Genomic DNA, 17,839 nt, shown 5'->3' with positions numbered 1-17,839 from the left:
TTTTCATTCCAAGATTGAATAAACTGGCCTTCAACCTCTGTTGTACAATATTGCGGAAATACACTGGTGAAAATACTGATTGATTCAACCAGTATTCAGCAAATCCAAGTTGTTCTAAAAGTTCTTTTACATATGAAATCCAAGAACAATAATTTACATTTTCTGATGGACTCTCTACATGAACCTTTAAAGTATACAGTTTATCTTTTTTGTTTACCATTTATAAATTGTACACCAGTAGTTCAATATTCTCATGATTTCTAATTAAAACATCTATTGGTAATACACCAAGCTCGCCAAACAAAAAACAAAAACAAAAACATGACATTAGGTGTTGACTTTTTTAACCTTCAGTACCATTTTAAAAAAAAATTAAGCTGATGACTTTTAACAATGCTAACATCACCACAACCCAATACCTCTGATCCATACAATAATACAATAACTAGGACACGCTGTGGACTTGGTAGATACCCATTAGAAATCATTATTAAAAGTAGGGTTATTAAATTCTGGAGTAAACTAATTTCTGGAAACCAAAATAAGATATCTAAAATCTGTTATGACAATATGTTAAACTCCAACGCTAATTTTAAATGGCTTAAATTTGTCAGAGATATTCTGAACTCAACGGGAAACGCATACATTTGGATACAACAAAACACAATCAACCATAAATATATTGATAAAACTGTAAAGCGTACCCTTCTTGACCAATTTCTACAAAAATGGAATAGCCAACTTACAAACTCGTCAAAAGGCATCAATTATAGAATCTTTAAAACTGAAGTTAAACTTGAACCTTACTTAACCATATTGCCTAGCCACTTGCGTCTTTCGTTATTTCACTTCAGAACTGGTAACCATAAACTACCTGTTGAAACAGGACGATGGCACAACTCCTACGTCCCACATGAAGACAGGAAGTGCACTTTGTGTCCGTTGAATGAAATCGGCGACGAATTTCATTACCTGTTCAAATGTCCCCTCTTTAAGCTAGCGAGAGCCCGTTCTATTCCCAAAAAGTATTATAAAAGACCCAATGTCCCGAAGTTTAAGGAACTATTCTCTTTGGAATCGGCACATCTGCTTACAAATACAGTGGAACACCGCTCGCTCGAGCATCGATGACTCGAGCACCCGGGCTCGCTCGAGCAATTCATGTAGTCCCGGCCGATTTTCTTCTATTTTCTATGTAAAATTACCATGGCTGGGTCGAGCATCGATAACTCGATCGCTCGAGCATGACACCTGGTCCCTGTGTATTAATTTACTCTTTGTTGCTTATGGCAAACTCGAGCAGAGGTGTCAAAATTTTTTCACACCTTCGGTTGTCAGAATGTATTGGTTATTTTAAAATTTTCGCACACCGTGAGAATTGCATGGTCTTTTTCCCGACTATCGCAAATGTTTGTTTGTCGGTATATTTGACCTGATAATGAGATTAATTTTTGAGGAAAGGTGCAAGAAAAAGTTTATTGATCAAAATTGTTATTGATTATTACTTTTTTCTGCGGGATCTAGAAGATAATTATGAGATTTTAATATTTTATTCAACAGTTGTTTGCATGCAAATAAAGGAAATAATATAGCCTTTTCATAAAATTGAGACGATAATTATGAGATCTTAATTTGGAGAAGAAAATTGCGAATTCGATTACAGTATTTCATATAAAAAAATAAAATGTCTTAGCTGTTTCTTCACATGTGCCATTTACGATCTATCATAAAAAACGTTTGTAATACGTTTTTTTGAAAATGTCACGAGTGTTTTATTATTATGCATCACAGTTTCCTCTGCAAATGGTCTCGATGACAATTGGTAAAACAAACTTCAACTTTCTTCGTATGTTGGTCAATGTTTGGGCCGCTCGAAACCATGGATAACTCGAGCATATTGCTCATCCCCTTGCGACCTCGAGTGAGCGGTGTTTCACTGTATAACCTTTATGACGCGACTAATAATGAGACATTTTAGAAGATAAAGTGACTTTAAAAGTACCTAGATTCTAAATTGTGTTCCGTTCTTGCAAAGTCTGGTAACTGAACTGGCATAATAATATAAATATATAACGAGTTACCTTTCCATTAAGTGCATGTATACATCCCGCACGCAGACGTGACACATTAATCCAATGTCCACTTATTTACACACTGAACCCCTCTCCGAATAAATTATCTTTCCTGAGACCGTTGCATGGCAACACACGAAATTGGCCAATCAAAACTATCCATTCAAATAAAAAAAAAAATAAAAAAATAAAAAAAAAAAGAAAAAAAAAAAAAAAAAAATTCAGTAATTATAAACCCAGGTATGGCCACTCCCACGAAAACCAGAAAGTCGTGCTTTCCGTGCTAGACCGAAAGTTATTAGATTATTTTCCCACGCTATAGAGATTTTGTTAAAGACCCTTTGGAGATTTAAATTCCGCAATCTATTAAAGTCCCATCATGTTTCAAAGAATTTAGAATTACAAGAGACTATATTTTCTATAAGATTAACTGTACACCATTATAAATACTTACAATACAAACGTAGCCATCATGGAATTTTCATTACTTTTACTCAGTAAATAGCTAGCATCTACGATGAAAAAGAAGAAATAAAACTAAATAAATATACTTGACAACGTTACCTTACAACCAAATTTGATTAACTTCGTTGCTTTAGTTATTTTTCCTCTATGTAGATGAATTAAAAGAATACCACTGTCCCCATATATATATATATATATATATGTATTGTATTTTAAATATTGTATAACACCTTGTCTGTCCGAAATATTTTTGAATACCATATGTCTATTGTAATACACTCCCACAGTCTGAAGAATTTATTTAATCATGTTGTTACTATTATATGTAACCTGATTGCAAATAAAAAGTAATTGTTGTAATAACTAGGACACGCTGTGGAACAACCAAAATGTCCAGTTCAGTACCAATGCAAGCTACCCTGCTGCAATTTACACATCATGCATTTATAAAATAGTAAACAATCCTATTCTACCTAGTAAACAGCCTTAAATAACTTGCATTTAAATTCTAAGACGCAAACAACGGAAAAGGTTTTCTACTTTCGTTTTGAAACAAAATGGCCGATCGTCACTGTTATTTTGCAAGTGTCTAGACAATTTGGCTTGTTTGAATTTAAATGTAAGTTATTTAAGGCTGTTTACTAGGTAGAATAGGATTGTTTACTATTTTATAAATGCATGATGTGTAAATTGCAGCAGGGAAGCTTGCATTGGTACTGAACTGGACATTTTGGTTGTTCCACAGCGTGTCCTAGTAAACCTCAATAGCGTTACGGCAACACATGCACCTTTTCCATATGCATGAGTATTTATTATATACCTAAATAAATTCTGTAAAAAATCAGCTTGTATTTTACAATTAAATATGAACACACAGACAAAAATTCCGTATTGTACCTTTTGAATTCCGTATTGTACCTTCCGTATTGTATGCTGCCGGACTTTTTTCATTAATATGCATGACACGACACATTTCTATAAATAGCGCACATAAAAACTTCACTAAGTTCCAATTAATATCGATAAACATTGAAGATTTCGTTCAAGAACAAAACAAGAATCAAAATGGTAAAGGTATATAATAAAAGGGTCATTATAACAGTAGCTGGATCTGGGACTTTGTATTCGGCTCTCGTGGATTTTGCAAGGTCGGATCACACTCGGCGCTTGCGCGCCTCGTGAGATCCGATCTAGCAAAATCCACTCGAGCCGAATACTGCATCCCAGATCCAGCTACTGTTATAATAACCCTATTATATAGGGGAAAAAAAATTTTTTCAAACAAATTTTTTTTTTCGTTTTAGGCTTAAAACAGTGTTTTTAATTTTTTTTTTTTTTTTTTTTTTTTTTTGAGGGGGCGGCACCCATATGGGCACCAAAACTGGACGGGCACCTGTGTTTTAGCTCTGATTTTCAACATTTTGATGATAAGCAAATTCCTCGATGCTTGAATTGTTCGACAAACCTGCAAACCTACTAAACTTCATGTCCTCTTTACCTGTCTTAATCAAGCGCGTAGAGCTCTACCTTTTCGCAAATACGCAGCTGCGTAGTGAAAATCTGGCAACCATACACAATTAATTGGCTAGTGTCAAGCAACGGAGATGGCTTCATACACTATCACTGCTTACTTCATATTGTGTTTTAAGTACAGTAAACTCCGGTTTTAGCGAACTCATTGGGAGAAGCAAGTGCGTTTTCGTTATAACCTGAGTTTGTAATAAAAATAAAGCGAACCTGTTTCTTATAGACATTATTTGTATAGCAAACTGATATATATGATTAATTGATTTAACGTGCACTGAAATTCACCAATTGTCTTTGTAGTTTTATAACAATTTCAGGGGTGTAAAATTCCACTCGCCCGCTCGCATTGGCGAGTTAAAGTCTGAATAGGACGAGTGGACCTCGCTGTATACTCGACCGATCGGGCGAGTGGTTTTTTACGTCCTTACTTTACCAAAATTCAGAAATTACAACTCCAAAACAGCAACAAACTTTGAGATGGTTCAGTCGCTACCTGGATTGACTGGAATTTACCCGCGAGTCGTAAAGATATCAAAACGTCATGCCGGTAATTTTCCATTCCACAAGCACGTGCGACCTATCGTATTAAATATCTAATTTACATCGACACGTACACAAAAATCGTGCGTAGTGCATTCATTTTTTAACATTTTCGCCTCAAGTTTTCAACAACTCTTGAGAAATAATACTATTTGAATTCTATAATGATTTTAATAAGATATCGACAGAAATGTAGGCAAAATTCTATAAAAACGGTCGAATTTTCATATAATCATTTGTAAAATTCAAACAGCGCGATCTTAGTTACTTATTTCTTTCTAAAAGTAAATAAATGATGAATACTCTGGGCATAAATTCAGACTTTTGACCAGAAAGAACAAAAAACAGAATAAAAAAATCTTAAAGAATGAAAAAGCGGCAGCAATTACAATACATGGAGTAAAACGATTTTTGGCAAACAGATTTCTGTTAGTGCGGCAGAATAGGTTACGTGACCTCGTGAACGTAAATAGAATGCGATTTTAAAATAAAGCAATGTGATGTCATTGCGGTTTTTAATAAGTTCTAAATGAATCTTTGTACATGTATTTTTTGACCAACAATTTAAAAGTTTTTTTTGTCAACCAATAATGTAAATTCCTTGAGGGCAAACATGATCAATTACTTAGTTTATCAACTGAATAATTACCTTTTTTTTCATCTCTTTCAACACGGGTGGATGGACGATGGTTATTGTGTCCAAAATTTTTAGACACTTTTCAAAATAAATATTTTTCGGGAAATAATACTATTGTACATAATACTCCTTTCATAAAAGTGACAGTATTAAAAGTGTCAATTATTAGGGCGAGTGGCTGTTCACTAAGGGCGAGTAGATATTACTGGCTACTAGTCCTGTAGGGCGAGTGGTGTGAAAAATAATTTTACACCCCTGAATTTAGGTACAGGTTTGCAATTTATCTCGTAATCCTACTATCTGATTGCTTATTTTGTAATAATCCTGACCATTTGAAATATTACAATCACACGCTGTCTAGGAGGAAATTTCTATAACAAAATTATAATACAGTGTTAACAATTAATAATATGTTGGTTGAGAAATCGGAAAAAAATACATTTTCAAGGCTAAAAGCTTTTGAATATGACTTGTATAACACTGCAGACGTAATTTGTCTCGCATATTTACTTTATCTTGAGCTGAGCGCGAAACTATTGTAACGGTATATAAATAAAAAAAATATAATATAATAGCTTCACGCTCAGCCTTTGATATCATAGACATATGTTATAATTGTACTTCAGTGTATGAAATTATCAACTATTATTCCATAGAAAATAAAATTCAAAAGAAATCAATTCATTATACCTAGTTAAATCTTACGCTATTGACGCCGGTACAAGTCATACGATATTACAGTACACGGTGGCGATACCCTGGGTATGCAGGGGTGCAATATGGTGGTAGAATCTCTCGATTCAGGTAACAATTTTCATTACTACTGTCTTAATACTTAACTAATTTTAACGAAATAAAGACGAGTGCCCGCTCATAAGAATACTACACCCTCGGCTATAAAGCTTGGGCTCCTGAGTTTCGTAGTTTTTGTGAAAAGTGCAACGGCGCATTCTGACAGAAAAAATGCAACTGCTATGTAGGGGTGCATTTTTATGAAAATACCTAAACCAGCTATCCCCGTGTGTTTCGAAAAACGGCTTGTAGGGCGGAACCGGGCTTGACATGTTCCAAAGCTGTTGTAGAACTTTAGCAAGTGAAATCGCCAATTTTCGGCAATTCCGAGCGATTGAAAGGAATTGCTATGTGGGGGAGGTGTTTTCATTATGTTATGTGGGGGTGCTTTTGACATGTGGGGCTGACTTAACTGGCTGCTAGAGACACGCAATAATACGGACAAATACAGCCAGCGGAAAATAGTTTTAACTGTTAAAGGCATATTATATGTCAATCATATTGTGATGATGTCCGTCCGTTCGTCCTTGCATGTTTCTTCTCATACATCGTTGGCACTAGGAACTTGAAACTTGATCACGATACTGCTATGACCTTTGGAGGGTGCATTTTCATACGACACCTACATATAAAGCTATAGGTGTCACAAGGGGCCTGGATCTATTATATTAAATTTGACCATAACTTGTTCTAAATTAATACTCGACCGATCTGGCTAATAATCAAATAACAACCTTGTTGACAAGACGTTCAGTTATATTCTTTAATATTTGACCTTTACCTTTATTTGACCTATCACCTTTACTTTTAAAAGTCGGAACATAGTCATTTTGATGTCCATCTGATATTTGACATCTACTGTTTAAACGCTAAAAACAGTTAGTTTGCTGTAATGTTTTTATTACTTCACACATTTGACTCATATTCACAAATACCAATTCTTGTGACAAGATGTTCACTTTGATGTATTTTAAGTATGACACTGTCCTTCATTTTACTTTGATCTTTGCGTTTAAAAAACGGAAATAATGAAATTCCCAATAACCTTTGTCAGATTTTATAACCAACTTGGCTGTAATGTAAACTGAACAATCCATGCGACAAAAAAGCGGCGTATAGATATGCGATGGTATCATTGACAAATTCTAGTGATTTATTGTAGCCTTCCTTTAACACGGTGACGATACCTTAATTATGTAGGGGTGCAAAATTTAACCTCTTTTCATGGGACCTTCATTAATACTTAACCAATTTAAATGAAATAAAGACGAGTGCCGCCCATACGAAAACTACAGTCTCGGTTGTAGGTTTGGTCATCTGGGTTTCATATTTTGTGTGAAAAGTGCAACGGCGCATTCTAATGAAACAAATCCAACTGTTTACACTTTTCAAAAAAAAAAAAAAAAAAAAAAAAAAACAAAAAAAACAAAAAAAACGAAACTCGTGTGCCAAAGCCTAACCATCGAGGCTTTAGTTTTCTTATGAGCGGGTACTCCTCGTCCTATTTCGTTTTAAATTGGTTACGTATTAACAAAGTTATCATGAAAACAATATAAATTTTGTACCCCTGCATACAAACATTTCATGGTAACTTCATTAATACTTAACAAATTTAAATGAAATAAAGACGAGTGCCGGCCCATACGAAATCTACAGCCTCGGTTGTAGGGTTTGGTCATCTGGGTTTCATATTTTGTGTGAAAAGTGCAACGGCGCATTCTGATGAAACAAATCCAACTGTTTGCACTTTAAAAAAAACGAAACTCGTGTGCCCAAGCCTAACAATCGAGGCTGTAGTTTTCTTATGAGCGGGCACTCGTCCTTATTTCGTTTAAATTTGTTAAGTATTAACAAAGTTATCATGAAAAAATATAAATTTTGTACACCTGCATACCCAAGGTATCGCCACCGTGTTTAAACACATTGTGGTAGTGGACGAAAACACATATTACTTTTAGGCAGGTCAATAAAACTACAAAATAACAATAGTAAGTCATTTATAGTAATGTTACATACTCAATACTATAATATTAAAAAGTTGTAATCACTTCACATTTCCAAATGAATGCAATTCTGTTTCAGGTATGACCGAGCACGTGTGCCGGAAACGCGGGAAAACATTTTCGCGAAAATACAGCTTGACCCCATTTTGCTATTCACGCAAATCAGGGAAACTTCCATTGCTGCGGGAAAGCGTTTCAGGTAAATTCAGTTTTAAAAAACTGAACTGGTAAAGTGCCTTTATCCCAATCTTAAGAGAAACAAAACCAATGCAGACAACCTCAGCCATATCCATGGTGGCGATACCTTGGGTATGCAGGGGTGCAAAATTTCTATTGTTTTCATGATAACTTTGTTAATACTTAACCAATTTAAACGAAATAAGGATGAGTACCCTACAACCGAGACTGTAGTTTTCATATGGGCGGGCACTCGTCTTTATTTCATTTAAATTGGTTAAGTATTAATTAATAAAGTTACCATGAAAAAAAATGGTTAAATTTTGCACCCCTGCATACCCAAGGTATCGCCACCGTGTTAAAGGACGGCTACAATAAATCACTAGAATTTGTCAAATGATACCATTACGTATCTTTACGCCGCTTTTTTGTCGCATGGATTGTTCAGTTTACATTACAGCCAAGTTGGTTATAAAATCTGACAAAGGTTATTGGGAATTTAATTATTTCCGAGTTTTAAACGCAAAGATCAAAGTAAAACGAAGTACACTGTAGTACTTAAATACATCAAAGTGAACATCTTGTCACAAGAATTGGTATTTGTGAATATAAGTCAAATGTGTGAAGTAATAAAAAACATTACAGCAAACTAACTGTTTTTAGCGTTTAAGTAGCAGATGTCAAATATCAGATGGACATCAAAATGACTATGTTCCGACTTTTAAAAGTAAAGGTGAAAAGTCAAATAAAGGTAAAGGTCAAATATCGAAGAATATAATTGAACGTCATGTGTCAACAATGTTGTTATTTGATTATTAGCCAAATCGGTCAAGTACTAATTTAGAACAAGTTATGGCCAAATATGATATAATAGATCCAGGCCCCTTTATGACACCTATAGCTTATATGTAGGTGTCGTATGAACATGTACTCTCCAAAGGCCATAGCAGTATCGTGATCAAGTTTCAAGTTTCTAGTGCCAACGATGTATGAGAAGAAACATGCAAGGACAAACGGACGGACATCATCACAATATATATTGACATATGATATGCCTTTAACAGTTAAAAGTATTTTTCGCTGGCTTTATTTGTCCGTATTATTGCGTGTCTCTAGCAGCCAGTTAAGTCACCCCACATGTCAAAAGCACCCCCACATAACATAATGAAAACACCTCCCCCACATAGCATTTCCTTTCAATCGCTCGGAATTGCCGAAAATTGGCGATTTTACTGGCTAAAGTTCTACAACAGCTTTGGAACATGTCAAGCCCGGTTCCGCCCTACAAGCCGTTTTTCGAAACACACGGGGATAGCTGGTTTAGTCATTTTCATAAAAATGCTCCCCTACATAGCAGTTGCATTTTTTCGGTCAGAATGCGCCGTTGCACTTTTCACAAAAACTACGAAACTCAGGAGCCCAAGCTTTATAGCCTAGGGTGTAGTATTCTATTGAGCGGGCATTCGTCTTTATTTCGTTATAATTGGTTAAGTATTAAGACAGTAATAATGAAAAATGTTACCTGAATCGAGAGATTCCGCCGCCATTTTGCACCCCTGTATACCCAGGGTATCGCCACCGTGACAGTATTTGACAACCAATTCACAGTGAGATAAATATGCTCTTTCTATATAATTGGTGATTTAATATTTTCAATGCGTATTACGTAACTAAATTATATGTATAATATTTCGAAAGACCTTAAACAACATTTTTAAAAATCATCAAAACAAGATTTCAGTGTAATACTTGGTTTTAGATGTCGTTTAGATAATATCATATCAACAATCCCTTTACGTTTAAATACTTGTTTTATGATTCAATATTGTTGGTACGAAATCTGCCCAAAGCTAATGTTAAAGCCTGAAATTTTCATTGTTTCGCACTTCGCCGTTGTGATCTCGCGCTTCGTCTTTCACGCTTCTGTGTCATGGGAAGGCGATACCCGAAGCGCGAGATCAAAATGAAAAAGCACGAAATGGAGTTGATTTTTTTCGAAATTTTTCGCTTCACCAGCGTGATGTTTACCTTCACCATCGTGATTTCGCGCTTCACGCTTCACAATACGCAAAGTGTTCACAGCGCGAAATCACGATGGCTTCACCATCGCTATCTCGCGCTTTACAGCTCGTCAGAGAAAGAGATGCATGTAGCGCTAAGCGCAAGATCACGATGGCAAACTGCAAAATAATTGAAAAGGAGTAAGAAACATTTTGCAGAATACAATTTTAGTTGAAGAAAAGATAATAATACATTTTAACGAAGTTGACATAATGCAGACGTCGATGACATTCGCCGAAATATTTTCCCTATGCAAGGCATTAGTTTCTTATTTGGTACATTTGTAACAATATCATGAAACTTAGCATGTCTTTGTTTACTAGTATTCAGTTTGGAGTTATGGCAAAATTCCTTTTAACAACTCTCGAATATATACTTATAGACACATCTCTTGTTATCCAATCATAATGATGTTTTGAAAGTGTGTTACCACCAACCATCTGTTTTGAATACTGCACACATATAACATGGATCAATGAACCACAAATTGCGCGTGCAATATTACACGCATACCTAGTAAAATAATACATTTTATATAAAAGATTAAGAACGAATAAGGTTTTCGTGCAATGTTTAGCTTCAAATACACGCCAAAATGCACCATTTGCGGTTCTCAGACAAAAAAATATCATGGGGAGGATACCAAGACTCCTACGCATTTACTCTGCGTACTATGAAGAATGTCCTAGCTACGCGCCTGTTAATAGAACATCACTTTTTCCAACACCTATTTTTCATGAAAGTTCTATCATAACTTAAAGTAACGATGAAAATAAAGAGGGAGTGTAATAGTTCCTAGTAAAATGCCAGTCAGTTGTGGTCTGCTACCCTAAAATATGCTCATGTCCGCACTATAAACCCCTACTTTCGGTTTCGATCCGCAAAACTTGCAGTGTGGAGTGTAGGCCTATAAACATAAACCATCTCATTTCGATCGCAATAAAATATTTGACAAAAGTCATAGAATTTCTGAACAGATTTAATTTTGTTTTTGCTATGAACATTTTATACCCCGTAACAACTTAAATAACAAGACAAAATGTACGAAAGCAATATTCAATTGAAAATACACATAAGAATGTGTCTGTGTAGATGGATCTTGATACTAAGTTGATAGCGAATTTGAAGCGATGTGAAAAGATTTTCTCCGGATAGGATGCTTCCAGTAGCTGGAGGGTATAAAAGACCAAAATTTTATCTTTATCTTGACTGGTCATTGCATGTTATCGCTCAATTATAAAATGGGTCTGCCTCAATGTAATGCTCATTTCAATAACGAGAACGGTATCCGCTCGATTGACAGAAACAACGAGGATGGTACCATGGTACATCGTCAGATGTATCTTTTTTTCTACACACTGTCTTCGAAAAAATCGATCTAATTTTACTGTGATTTCAGTTTTTGTGAAATGAAAGTAACGACTAACACACAGAATGACTGCTTTTCATTTTCCTAACAAAAATTTCCTCATATAATCCGAAATAATACCATCAATCGTGAAAATATATACCATCGCCTTAAAATATCTTCATTTTCGCAGCATAAAAACCGTATTTTTTCACAGTTATTCAGATTATATTAGATAGAGATTTGACATGGATATAGTTAAGGTATGATCTTACACATTCAGTACTAAAACTTTTCAAATCTTCAGTTAAATACGGAATAATAACCTGTTAAAGGTGTGAATTTCCTGTTCACCAACATGTACATAAATCACACGAGGGCGGTATCGCTCACACGAGTAGGTACCCGAATAACCAGTGTGTAATGTTTCGCGCGCGAATCTAAGGCACGTAGCTTGAAGGCCGAGTCCACACATGTTAAAGAGATTATTTGAAGCGATTTTGATGCGCGATGGTACAATTGATTTCCAAGGCCCAATTAAGCTTCTGGCTCCAATGCCTGTGTCACATTTCGAGGTCAAAGGTTGTCTAGTCCGTAACTTCCTTTCGTCAAAGGATTTCCCTAACGTAAAAAAAATGTATTGCACAAGACCCAGGCCCATGACACCAATGCCAACTGTCATGTTGTCCGGCCCATAACTGCAGTCTATCCATTATTTATGTTATCCGTAACAGAGATCTCGTGTTGCATGCAAAACTCCCATAGGTTGTGAACGTCGGTCACTGTTCTATTAAGTATCCAAATAATGGAATGACAGGGAAATCAATGTATGCAATTAAATTGCATTTGTTACAATGTTTCTTTGTTTTGACTGAACATTTAGAAATAAACTTGCTTTGAATTTAACTTAGCTAATATATTATTCTAGAGATAGCCCATGCCATGAATATACTACCACTTTAGATTTCATACAGTTTGCCGGGTTGTAGTGATAAATATAGCCAGTCTATCCCTCTGATCCGTGACATTCCGTGCAAAGCATGATTGCAAATTATCTAGATACATGTACACTGCTGACTAGTGTACAAAATTAACCAATTACAGTTAATGCGGTCTCAATCAAATTGAATTTGCAATATTCACTATGAGCCTGTCATCAGTGCTTCCGAGGAATCCACTTTTCAGATTTTGATAATATATTTTGTTAGTATTACGTTAATTAGTATATATCTTTTTCAAGAATTTTACAAAAGCAGTTGATAATTTTAGGTTTTATTTATCAAAAACATTCTTACATTTTTATGCCCCCGAAGGGAGGCATATAGTTTTTGAACCGTCTGTCCGTCTGTCGGTCTGTCAGTCTGTCAGTCTGTCCGCAATTTTCGTGTCCGGTCCATACTTTTGTCATCGATGGATGGATTTTCAAATAACTTGGCATGAATGTGAACCACAGTAAGACGACGTGTCGCGCGCAAGACCCAGGTCCGTAGCTCAAAGGTCAAGGTCACACTTAGACGTTAAAGGTCATTTTTCATGATAGTGCATTCGTGTCCGGTCCATATCTTTGTCATCCATGGATGGATTTTCAAATAACTTGGCATGAATGTGTACCACAGTAAGACGACGTGTCGCGCGCAAGACCCAGGTCCGTAGCTCAAAGGTCAAGGCCACACTTAGACGTTAAAGGTCATTTTTCATGATAGTGCATTCGTGTCCGGTCCATATCTTTGTCATCCATGGATGGATTTTCAAATAACTTGGCATGAATGTGTACCACAGTAAGACGACGTGTCACGCGCAAGACCCAGGTCCGTAGCTCAAAGGTCAAGGTCACACTTAGACGTTAAAGGTCATATTTCATGATAGTGCATTGATGGGCCTGTCCGGTCCATATCTTTGTCATTCATGCATGGATTTTAAAATTATTGGGCATGAATGTGTACCACAGTAAGACGACGTGTCGCGCGCAAGACACAGGTCCGTAGGTCAAAGGTCCTAAACTCTAACATCGGCCATAACTATTCATTCAAAGTGCCATCGGGGGCATGTGTCATCCTATGGAGACAGCTCTTGTTTAACGATGTTTCAGCAAATAACTTCTTATTTACACTGCAGTATGATCTTTTTTTTATTTTTATGCCTCGAAGATGGGCATATTAACTTCACATTGTCCGTCCGTCCGACTGTAATTTTGTAAATTCTTGTCCGGGCTGTAACTCGATCTGCTATCCATGAAGGTATTTTGAAATAGTTTGGCATAAACATTAACCTTAAGGTATAGGTCCATGTTTCGGAGAAAAAAGTTCGAACGTCAGCAAATCATAGAAAGAAAGCATTGTTTTACATGAAAATTTAACAGCGTATAAAACATTTATATTATTCTACAAAACCATTGTCAATTTACTCATATATATATTGAATTCCGGAAAGGGACTGCATGAAGGGGCCAAACTTCTGGACAGTCCAGCGCCTTTAAAAACTCACCATTTTTTTTAAAGCTGTTACAGGTCTTCGTTTTGATGCATTTGCAACATCGTGCGAGTGTTTAAACTTTACATAACTGGATAAAACATCGTTTTGACAATTGTTTACATTTATTTCTTTACAAAAGCCATTCTTATTCAAGCGCGTAGTGAAAATCTGGCAAACATACACACTTCAAATTGCTAATCTATGTCGTTTCAATACGAAGTCTATATAATCCAACAGAGATTGCTGCATATACAATCATTGCTTACTTCATATTCTGTTTTTAAAAAAGTGGAATGGCGAACTCAATGGGACATGCAAAATGTGATCGTTAAAAATATATAATACATGTTCCTTACCAGTAGGACAATTTTTGTATAGGTTTGAAATTTATTTCATTATCCTTTTATTTGGTTACTTATTTTGTAATAATCCTGAACATGTGAAATATTACAATCTTACAATTTTAAACAGGCGAACTTGTATAATAAAATTTTAACACAATGTCAAAAAAAAAATTAAACAAATTTTGGCCTTCAAGTCTAAAAGGGATTTCGAATATGATATTTTTGTAATAGTACAGACATAATTTTCGCACATAATAATTATTAACGGTTATTTTCAGACGTCACAGAATATTTGCTATGTCTAATAATTGTACTTAAATGTATACAATTATCAATTAGTCCATGGTCACGTTGTTGTAGAAAATAAAATCCTATAGAAATCAAATAATTACGCCCGATTAAATCTTACGCTATTGCCCCACAAGTCGTAGGATACTACTGTGACATCCAGTTCACAGCGAGATAAATATCGTCTTTCTTTTATAATTGGTGGTTATATATTTTTAATGGCCTATTACTAACTGAATTATATATATTATATTTCAGAAGACCTTAAACTACATTCAGATCAAGATTTCAGAGTAATACTTGGTTTTAGATGTTGTTCAGATATATCAACGAATCAATATGTTATTACAATGTCTACCCAATGCTAATGTTAAAGCCTCGTATAAAACTTCTGAAAAAAAAACAACCTTTCTTTGGTTCGCTATATCTTAATATGTGTTATTTCAATGTATATATATTTTAACATTGGGGCATGGAAATATGTTCTTTACAAACCATGTTTGTTTTCATAGATCAAATAAGAGCTAAAATAGGGACATTTTCAATTACATTTTACCGAAAATTAAATAAATCAGTGTTCGTTTTAGTTGAAATTAACTGTTCATATTATTTCGCTATCGTGAAATCACAATGACGAAGCACGAAATCACAATGGCGAAGCGCGAAATAGTGAATTTTTCGGAATTTCGCGCTTCACAATTGCGCTTCGAAATCGTAATATTGCGTTTTGTGCTTCTCCATCATGCGCAGGTGATGAGGGAAGCGTTGGATCCGATCCATGACGGCAAAGAGCGAGATCACAAGCGCAAAACAGCGAAATTTTCTCAAAGTCGCACTTCGCCATTGTGATTTAACATACGACGACGAATTACGGAATTTAGCGATTTCGCAATTCGCCGTCGTGACCTCGAACGAGATCACGATAACTAAGCATGAAATCGAGAGTTTTTAGCAGTTTTTAGCAGTTTGCCACCGGTCGCACTTTACAATCATGATCTAGCTCTTCGCCATCGTCATTTCACTGCGCAGGTGATACATGAAGCGCGGAATCATGAAGGCAAAGCTACACTTACAGTAAAATTCATTTTACTATCGTATATTTACCTACAGACATATCCCTTGAATGATATATCCAATTATAATAATATTTCGAAAGTTTGTTACCACGAAACATCTGTTTTGAACAAATATTTTTAGCTTCAAAAATATCAGGAGGATACCCCGACCCCCACATACCTCTGCGTACTATGAAAATGCCCCAGCTACGTGCCTGTTATTTAAAGGGTGACAACTTATTTAGAATATTTTAAATATCCAACTCTGTGGGACAGAACAGTAAAACATGTATTGGACAGGTATGTTGTGTGTCAAGATGCTGTTCATTTACTAAAAAAATATGTTGTTTTGTGATATACTGCTAAACCTTAATGAGACGACGTTTCGTGTGTAATACTCAGACCCCTAGCTACAAGGTCAAGGTCACACCTAGAAGTCAAACGTTAATAGGGTTTGTTTCGTGTCCGGTTCGTAACTTTGCCATTCAGCAAGAGGGTTTGAAATTACTTAGCATGAATGTTTATCTTTATCAGACGACATGTCATGGGCAAGACTTAGACCCCTAGCTCCAAGGTCAAGGTCAGACTTAGAGTTCAAATGTTAACAGGATCTGTTTTTGTGTCCGGTCCATATTTCTGCTATCGATGAAGGGATCTTGAAATTCCTTAGCATAAATGGTAACCATAATCAGACAATGTGTCATGCGCAAGACCCAGATCCCTTGCTCTAATGTCAAGGCCATACTTAGAAGTCATAGGTTAATAGGATCTTTTTCGTGTCCGGTATATAACTCTGTTATCCATGAAGGGATTTTGAAACAACTTGGCATAAATGTTTACTATAATGAGGCAATGTGTTACGCTCAAGACCCAGACCTCTAACTCCAAGTTTACACTTAGAAGTCAAGTCAAAGTTTTATAGGTTTTATAGGGTTTGTTTCATGTCGGGTTCGTTACTATGTCATTCATCAAAGAATTTCGAAATTACTTGGCATAAATATTCCCTATAACGAGAAAACTTGTTATGCATAACAAACAGACCACTAGCTCCAAGGTCAAGGTCACATTCAGAGGTTGACAGTTTACTTGGTGTGTTTCTTGTCCATTCCATAACTCTTCCATCGATTAAGAGATTTTAAAATTACATGGCATAAACGTTCCCTATATCAAAATGACGTGTCAGACACAAGCCCAAGACCCCTAGCTCAAGGTCAAAGTCACACTTAGACTTTGTATCCTTCTTGTGCAGTCAGTAACTCTGCCATTCATCAGAAATTTCTTGTCACAATTTTTCCCTATGATGAACTGGTGTGTCATGCTCAAAACCTAGACCCTAGCTCCAAGGTCAAGGTTACCTTCGGAGAACTTGTTTAATCTGGTCGCAAAATGAGTCATACCTAAACTATGCTGGCATATTTTGCACAGACAACTAGCATTTTTGTTCACACTTCGTGACTTCGGGGGCGTTAGTCACTAATAGTGCCAGCTCTTATTTGAGCTTTAGTTTTAAATACTTAGTATATTTTGAGAGTTGTATATACTTGTATTTTCCCTATAAAATGTCAAGGTCAGTAGTGGCTATTGTTAAGTTACCTTTAAGACACACCACAAAATAACTATAATATTTTGTATTTCCATGATGGTAATTATACATTTTTTATATGAAGAAATGAGAAATAACAAGTATCTAGTTACAATTTGACAGTTACAGATATAGGGCTAAGACAATGTATTTAAAGCCCTGCTCCCGTCCTACCTTTTAACCTTGAATTGTCACTGAAAAAGCATGAAAATCCTGACTATGAACAGTGGCGCCTGTCAAAATTGAGTCTATTTTATAAAAAAATTCTATATGAAATACCTGTGGTTATGCGTGCTAAAGTGTGGCACGTGGCCGTTAACTGTTCCCTATTGTAATCATGGGTTGCATACACACAAAAGAATTTGAATAGCAGCGGAGCAGGGCTTTAATGTCTAAATATATTATTCAATGAATGTAGTAGTATGCACGATTATTTGCACCAAGTTCATGTGAGAGGAAAAAGTGGACCACTAGGT

This window comes from Mercenaria mercenaria, chromosome 4, assembly GCF_021730395.1.
Source record: "Mercenaria mercenaria strain notata chromosome 4, MADL_Memer_1, whole genome shotgun sequence".
In the NCBI taxonomy this organism is placed as follows: Eukaryota; Metazoa; Mollusca; class Bivalvia; order Venerida; family Veneridae; genus Mercenaria; species Mercenaria mercenaria.
This window is presented reverse-complemented; position numbering follows the sequence as displayed.